This window comes from Borostomias antarcticus (genome assembly GCF_949987555.1).
Source record: "Borostomias antarcticus genome assembly, chromosome: 20".
NCBI lineage: Eukaryota > Metazoa > Chordata > Actinopteri > Stomiiformes > Stomiidae > Borostomias > Borostomias antarcticus.
Genome location: NC_140253.1, coordinates 16,896,917 through 16,904,809, shown reverse-complemented (window position 1 = coordinate 16,904,809; position 7,893 = coordinate 16,896,917). Strand labels below are relative to the sequence as shown.

General features: G+C 42.8%; 1 pseudogene across 1 annotated transcript; it reads left to right on the top strand.

Moving 5' to 3' along the window:
• Positions 1-1,704: 1,704 nt before the first annotated feature.
• On the top strand, positions 1,705-2,304 carry LOC311322616 (N-acetyllactosaminide alpha-1,3-galactosyltransferase-like; annotated as a pseudogene). Its single transcript has one exon. The product of its transcript is annotated as an N-acetyllactosaminide alpha-1,3-galactosyltransferase-like (transcript).
• Positions 2,305-7,893: the final 5,589 nt, after the last annotated feature.

The window sequence follows — 7,893 nt, the reverse complement described above, 5'->3', positions numbered from 1 at the left end:
GGACGAGATCGATAGGTTATATAGTGAAAAAGGAAGTGACATAGTTTCAAGATGAAGAGGACAGGGAAGTGATGTCACACAGGGAAGAATTCGTAGTTTTAACAGACTGATCTATGAGAACGAACTACAGAGTTAGAACAACATTCAAGTAGGAAAACAGAACACTTTGTTGAGACTTGAAATTCATTCACAAGAAGGCCGCAAATGAAGCCTGAGCTAAATTCTCCCTTGTGTTCAGTCACCTTTTCACCTATTCAATGTTTCGCTTTCACACACACACACACACACGTGAAATACATATATATCAGTGGAGCTACAGTAGTGAGAGAAAGAGAGAGAGATAGAGAAGGGGAGGGATACAGTAAGTTGTGAGCACACACACACACACCCATATACTGTAAGCATAAAGATTAGTTTGGAGGATGCGTGTGTGTATGTTTGTGTGTGTGTGTGTGTGTGTGTGTGTGTCCTGTACTCATGTGTGTGTCCTATAATCTGAATTCCGTACTCCAGACTGTAAAATGATAGGCTGTATATATTATGTTTTTTTAAATTCTGTTTCTGTGGGAGAGACTCACTGCCTCTGTTCTGACTGTGATTGATTCTGGTTCAGGTTTGGAAATAGTTATTGAGGCTCAGGCCCCGTAGACGCCTGACGGTGGCCACGGTTACAGCCTGAACACAGGGGTGCACCACGAAACCAATGAAGGAATCGTAGCTGACGTGTGATGCAGTAACACAAGTCACGCTCACTTGAAATCAAGAGCGGCCGGATCCGCACTAGCTCCCATAGGGGGAAAAAAGAGGAGAGGAGAGGAATAAAGCCTGTAAGGTCAAGCTTAGAGTACAGGTTATGGTTTGTTATTAAAACTGTAAATTCAGGATTAGATGTTAAGGTTACAGTAGAGGTTTGGGTTAGGGTTAGGTATATTCGCCTGTAAGGTTAGGGTTAGAGCAAAGGTTAGGGTTAGGCTTAGGTATATTAGTGTGTAAATTTAGGGTCAGAGCAGGGGTTTGGGTTAGGTTTAGGTATAAAGACCTGTAAGGTTAGGATTAGAGCGAAGGATTGGGTTGAGTTTAGATATAAAAGCCTGTAAGGTTAAGGTCTGGATTACAATTAAGGTTTAGGTTAAGCTGATATATTAATTTAAAAGACTTGGTCACTAAGCCTTACATTATGACTATGCTAACTGAAATATTAATGGCCTGCTATGAATTTTAGGGGCAATAAGGTCTACAGATTATTATAACAACTAAATATTGGAACACAATCATCAGTAGTTACCCAGACGTCAACCGGTGTTTCGGCCAAACAACTATACTCCCTCGGCCTGGGCAGGCCCACCAGGAGTGATCAAGTCCCAGTGTGTGTTCCTCAGGGTCAATTACACAGTTTTAGGCTTAAAAGGTGTATTGAGAGCAATATTTTAATCTATTTTGATGTGAAACCTGAAAAGGGATTATCTCATATGGTTATACTAACGTTTTAGAGGCTATTGACAAGTAAGGATTAAACAATTAAAATATAATATTGAATATACTTACCAGGTCCAATGGTCCTCATGACTGGCTCCTGGTTCCCTCATGTGTGATGAGAGGTTGGGTCTGGTCCACTGGTCTTCCTGACTGGCTCCTGGATCTCCACGTGTGATGAGAGGTTGGATCTTCAGTGGCATCCCAATGTCCATTCGATGGTTTGAGAAGATGAACTGGTGTCCTTTTGTAGTGGCCCCGGGACGCATGCTGAAGGTTATGAATATCCAGAGGCACGCCCGCTGGCAGGACGTCTCCATGATGCGCATGAGGGCCATCGCCGACGCCATCGACTCCCACATCCAACACAGCAGCAGCCATGTCTTCTGCTTGGACGTCGACCAGTTGTTTGTGGGGAGGTTCGGCTCGGAGGCGCTGGGGACGTCGGTGGCGTTGCTCCATGCCTAATACTACCACGAGCCACGGACAGCGTTCACTTACGACCGAAACCCCGGCTCCAGGGCCTACATGAAGAACGAGGACGAGGACCTCTACTACCACGCGGCCGTGTTCGGGGGCACGTGGCGGAGCGTACGATGGCTGGCGGAGAGCTGCCACCAGACCATCATGGAGGACAAGAGCAGAGGGGTGGAGGCGCCGTGACATGACGAGAGTCACCTCAACAAGTACCTATGGCTCAACAAGCCCAGCAAGCTGCTGTCGCCCGAGTACTGCTGGGCCAGCGAGATCGGCCAGCGCAGCGACATCCGGGTCACACGTCTGCTCTGGGCAGAGAAGAAGTATGACAGCCTCAGGGATAATCTGGAGTAGGGCATTCAGGACTACTGAATTCTACTAGTCATCCACTACTCCGCCAAAGTAGCCGATAGTCGATTAATACAGGGTTTATCACGATTGTTTTTTTAACCCAATAACAACAGTCATAACCTTTTTTTAAATGTAGAATTAAAAAACGCTGAAACGACGAAGATGAACTATCCACAGCAGTGCCCAATGGCACAAAAAACTATAAACATAATTAGGGGGATTTTTCAATTTTATTTTAGAAAATGACCGGCAATGCACAAGGTCAACTAGTGGTTTGATAGTCGACTATTTGACTATCGACTAGTCTGTGAAGCCCCTACTCTGGAGCCACATTTGACTACTCATGGTTGGTGCCTCCCATGCAAATTTAGAAATAAGTGATACCAATTTACAATTAGTAGCCGAATAATACAAAACCACTGATAACATCGGGTTGAATAAACAGATCTGAGACCAGCTGAATTAAGTCTAAATTGTTTGGGAAGCATTAAAATAGCCTGTCCGACACAAACATGCTGGTGGAATAAAGAGGTTAGTGAAGGTTAGCAGGCTGCCACTGGAAATTTTCTTCTCTACGAGGCCCAGCGCCAACTTGTAAAGATTTGACAATTCAAGATTTGAGTGAAGTATAAGAGGTGCGATTCAGGAATACAATATCCACAAGAAAAAATAAGAATGGACCGACTGTGACGCAATCATAGCTAACACAGTTATAGTTAACGCAGTTATAACTAATGCAGTCATAGCTAACACAGTCATAGCTAACACAGTCATAGTTAACGCAGTTATAACTAATGCAGTCATAGCTAACACAGTCATAGCTAACGCAGTCATAGCTAATGCAAGTGGTTTGCCTGTATGTTTTATCCGCAGTGAGAAGTTCTCCCACGATCAGAAGAGCAATATTGAGATACTCCACATTCGCCACAGTTTCTTATCTCAAACTCAGCATTTTCATCATTTTGTGAAAAAATGGCTCTGGACTAGCATTTGTAGTCCAGGAGCCATTGTAATGAACTAGCCCTGGTCCAGGTGGGTATACTATTCGGGGCTATACCCCGGTACACCGCCCTGCCAGGAACCATTCATTGTGCCTTAGACTTTTGTCACTCTGTCTACATTACTGCATCTACAGACAATATAATTTCGTTACTTTCAGTGAAGACATTTTTCAAAAGATGAAAGCGTTTTCTCTGTGGTGGCTACAGTTGTACCAGCCCATCTTTTATATAAAAAGCAACACTTTGCACTTAAATAGCACATATCCACTGATATCCACTAGCCTAGCATGGCAACACTGATCATGTGATTTCTCTCCACTAGACAAACAGCATGTGAGATCACGTGATCAGGGTGTTGAAGCCAGGCTAGTGGATAACATAATAGCTGAGTGGATATTGGTGGATATTTGCTATTTAAGTGCAAAATGTCGCTTTTCAGGGTCTGGGGCTCAAGTTCCACAAGGATGGATACAGTGAGTGTTGAGTGGTCCTGGTAGGGTCTCGCAGTAGGGATCATACCTATGGATCAACTACCTCATCAGATATTACTGTATACTAAGATCATATGCAATGTGCTCAACTGGCTTGGATGAAGGCATTCCTGACTGGCATAGTAATTATATTGATCTATTGAGAAAACATGAGAAGATTTCACCAGAGAGTTTCTATGACTATCTGTGTTTTGGGAAATAAATGTTATGTACTGACATAACGTTTCGGGTAGAGCTAGTTCCCTGCATCTACTGTAGGCTAGATAGATAGATAGATAGATAGATAGATAGATAGATAGATAGATAGACAGACAGACAGACAGACAGACAGACAGACAGACAGACAGACAGACAGACAGACAGACAGACAGACAGACAAATAGGTGTGTGATGGTTGGTGTGATTTTTTTAAAGCCTGGTCCTAGAAACAACTGGACCTTAGCTTTGCTTTGCCTATGCCATGTATGCAATGTGAATGTTTTTTGTTGTTGTTTTTCTTCAAATTTTTAAGTAAATATAGTTTAATATTTTTTATAAAATATATAATCTATAACATTATTTGTGTAGTTATAAAGTAGGCTTCTTTATATTGTATCTATATTCTACACTCTACACTTTATATTGTATAGATTGTATTTCTTGTGTAGTTGTTAATTGGTGATTGGTGTATTGTAACTACTGTATCTGTAACTTGAGCACATCATGGAGCAGGCAGCAACATTTCACTGTGATTGAACACTGTACTGTGATTGAACACTGTACTGTGATTGAATAATGTACTGTGATTGTGCACTGTACTGTGATTGAATAATGTACTGTGATTGTGCACTGTACTGTGATTGAACACTGTACTGTGATTGAATAATGTACTGTGATTGAATACTGTACTGTGATTGTACACTGTACTGTGATTGAATAATGTACTGTGATTGTACACTGCACTGATTGAACACTGTACTTTGATTGTACACTGTACTGTATACTTCCATGTGACATACAGTATGAAGATGTGCATCTCTCCATCATCACACCGTTACTAACTTATCTAAAGTTAGTAACTGCCATAGAATAGCAAGCTCATCTTAAATTATTAACTGCCATAGCCTGAAGAGAACATTAGCTAGGACAATGATTTATGTTTTTATCCATCTCCTTTTATGTAAAGTACCGTGCTAATAACGTAATAAAATTACATTGATTTGTATGAATTGTGCTATATAAATAAAATTACATTGACATTACAGTACTGTATAATACATTTACTCCATGATTAACATTGTTCGTTTCAAGTCCTGGGTTTCTGAATTCAACAAGAATTCCTCACACCTCCCCGCTGTCTGTGCTGAGGGAGTCGGAGGAGCAGGCTCGCTGGGGGCAGGTGAGGTTCAGGTAGCCCAGCTCGGCGGGCCCAGCCCGGGACAGAGAGGGCGCCAGGGTGGAGACGGTAGATGGGTCAGCGGTGTCCTCTGTGGTTCTGGCCTTGCTTCTGTAGATGATGTCCAAAAGGTTCGTTATGTCCTCAGACCCAGGAACCACCCTGTCAACCACAGGACACGTTCTTCAGGGTGGGGTTCTATTGTTAAACACGGTAGGTATTGTTCCTAGCTTGAGTGGATGGTACAGAAAAGCATAAAATAAGGTCCCTTCATGAACATACTGTAAGTGCATCTGTTTTTAAAGGTAGGACAGATAGATACCAAAGAGGAGTTTCTCTACCTGGGGCTGGGTGTTAGCAGGGGATTCTCCATGTGGAACATTCTCTGCAGTTCCTGGTGAAACACAAGCACAAACATAGCATATTTTAAACCAGGGCTCCTTCACCATAAACACTGGCAGTAATATCCTCTGAGCAACTTTTAGGTTCTTATTGATGATTGTTGTATTGTTTGTGTTGTACTGTCTACTATGTCGTATTGTTGTATAGGACTGTCCACCATGTATTGTCTTGTTGTTTTGTACACTGAATGTTTGTTGTATTTTTTGTAATATGCCCCATTCTTTTTCAGAGCTGCAATAACATCTGCCCAGGGACTGCAGTTGAAAACTAGCCACGCTGGCTAACACTGGCACATTTACAGAAATGTCCATTAATGTGCACTGTCCCTGTCATTTTAAAGCAATAAAGTAAAGTTAATATTGGGAGAACAAAACAAGTTAAGTTCTGTTCATCTGTAAACTGACAGTTTCTGTGGGAAGAAACTGGAACAAGCTAGCAGCACCACCTACACACACACCGACACACACACCGACACACACACCGACACACACAACAAGATGTGGTCACAGTACCTCAGTATTGCGCAACGATTGATGGTTACGCAAATTGCGCTCCAGCGCTGCAATCTGATTGGACATCTGAAGCGTAGCATCCTGTAGTTGCCTGTTCTCCTCTTCCAGGAAGTTGGCCCTGGAACCGTGCACACAAGAACAGATTATACACACTGACCAAGGGATTAGCTCAATAGTCATGGGTGTGTGTGTGTGTGTATAGGCTGTGTGTGTGTTTGTGTGAGTGTGTACAGTATGTGCAGTGTATGGTATGTGCTACAGTAAGTAAAGCTCTGCCTCTGCTGTCATTGGCAGCCGCCATATATGATGAAGACGCTGCTACTTGTACCCTTGAAGAATGTCTGAAAATGAATGTATATTAATTGGTGCATGACCTTGTGAATGTATATTAATTGGTGCATGACCTTGTGAATGTATATTAATTGGTGCATGACCTTGTGAATGTATATTAATTGGTGCATTACCTTGTGAATGTATATTAATTGCACCTTCAGTATTTGTATCCCTCTATGTTTTTCTCTGTGTCTGTCTGTGTGTGTGTGCATCTGTGTGTGTGTGTGAGAATGTGTCTGTGTGCGTGTTTGTGTGAGTGTGTGTTTGTGTGTGTGCACATCTGTGTTTGTGAGAGTGAGTGTGTGTGTATGTGTGTGTGAGTGAGTGTGTGTGTGTGTGTGTGTGAGAGAGTGTGTGTGAGTGTGCACTGTGTGTGTGTGTGTGTGTGTGTGTGTGTGTGTGTGTAGGTGTCTGTGAGTGTGTGTGTACTGTATATGTGTGTGTGTGTGTGTCTGCTGAGTGTTACCTGCGTTGAGCATTGCTGGCAGCAAACACACTGTCCTTGCGGAGCTCCTCCTCCTGGCTGAGCTGCAGGAGGAGGCTCCTGGTCTCCCGGAGCAGCTTCTCGTTCTCCTCATGCATGCTCCTCACCGTCCGGCGCTCCTGGGAGAAACCAACATGGCGTCCTTAACTAGCACCATCGCCCTCAACCCGGCCTTTCTCAAACATGTTCTACACAAACAGGGCTGTCATGGGGTTTAAAGAAGTGTGTGTACTCTAGCATGTTACCAGTACAGTTTTTACATTAGTGTGTTTAAAGAAGTGTGTATACAGTAGGACCCCACTCATCCGAACTTCAGAGATCCGAACCTCCCGGTCTACCGGACAGGCTTAAAAAACGTTTTTTTTTTTAGCCTGCTGTCTGGTTACTGGTGGTATTTTCATTACAGTACTGTATCCTACTGTGAATAAAAACAGAACTATATGTAGACCTACATGTTGCCTGTAGGCTGTAGCCTACTGTCACGTTTCATTTCTTTGTTACTCTAATGTCCAGCGCAAAACGCAAACGAGTCTGCTGCGCGAGAGCTGCATTCCTTGGTAGCCAGAAAGCGCGTCAGCAACCTGAAGCAGAGGAGCAACGAGTCATTTTTCGTTCCCAGTTAATGGACTTCAGGAACACAGACGTGTTGTGAGCATGTAGATTAGCCTACTAGACCTACTGTATTTGTTAAATAATAGCCTACAGCCTAGGCCACGTTAGCCTACATCGGTTGTTTTAGCGACTTTCTTTTAGGCTACAATAGCCTAAGACACGACAACTTGTCTGTCATTTTATTTATTTATTTATTGATGATCATTTGCTCTAATTGTTCTAATGTTGGGTTGTTTTTAGGCTATACCATTTTGTTCTGCGAATACAGTAGCCTATCGATGCAGCGTACGCCTCATTTGAGAATAAAGTACTGTATTTTATCAAAGCACGCACTCAAGTGGAAATTCGGTTATTTTATTATAGGCTACTGTAGGTCTATTAT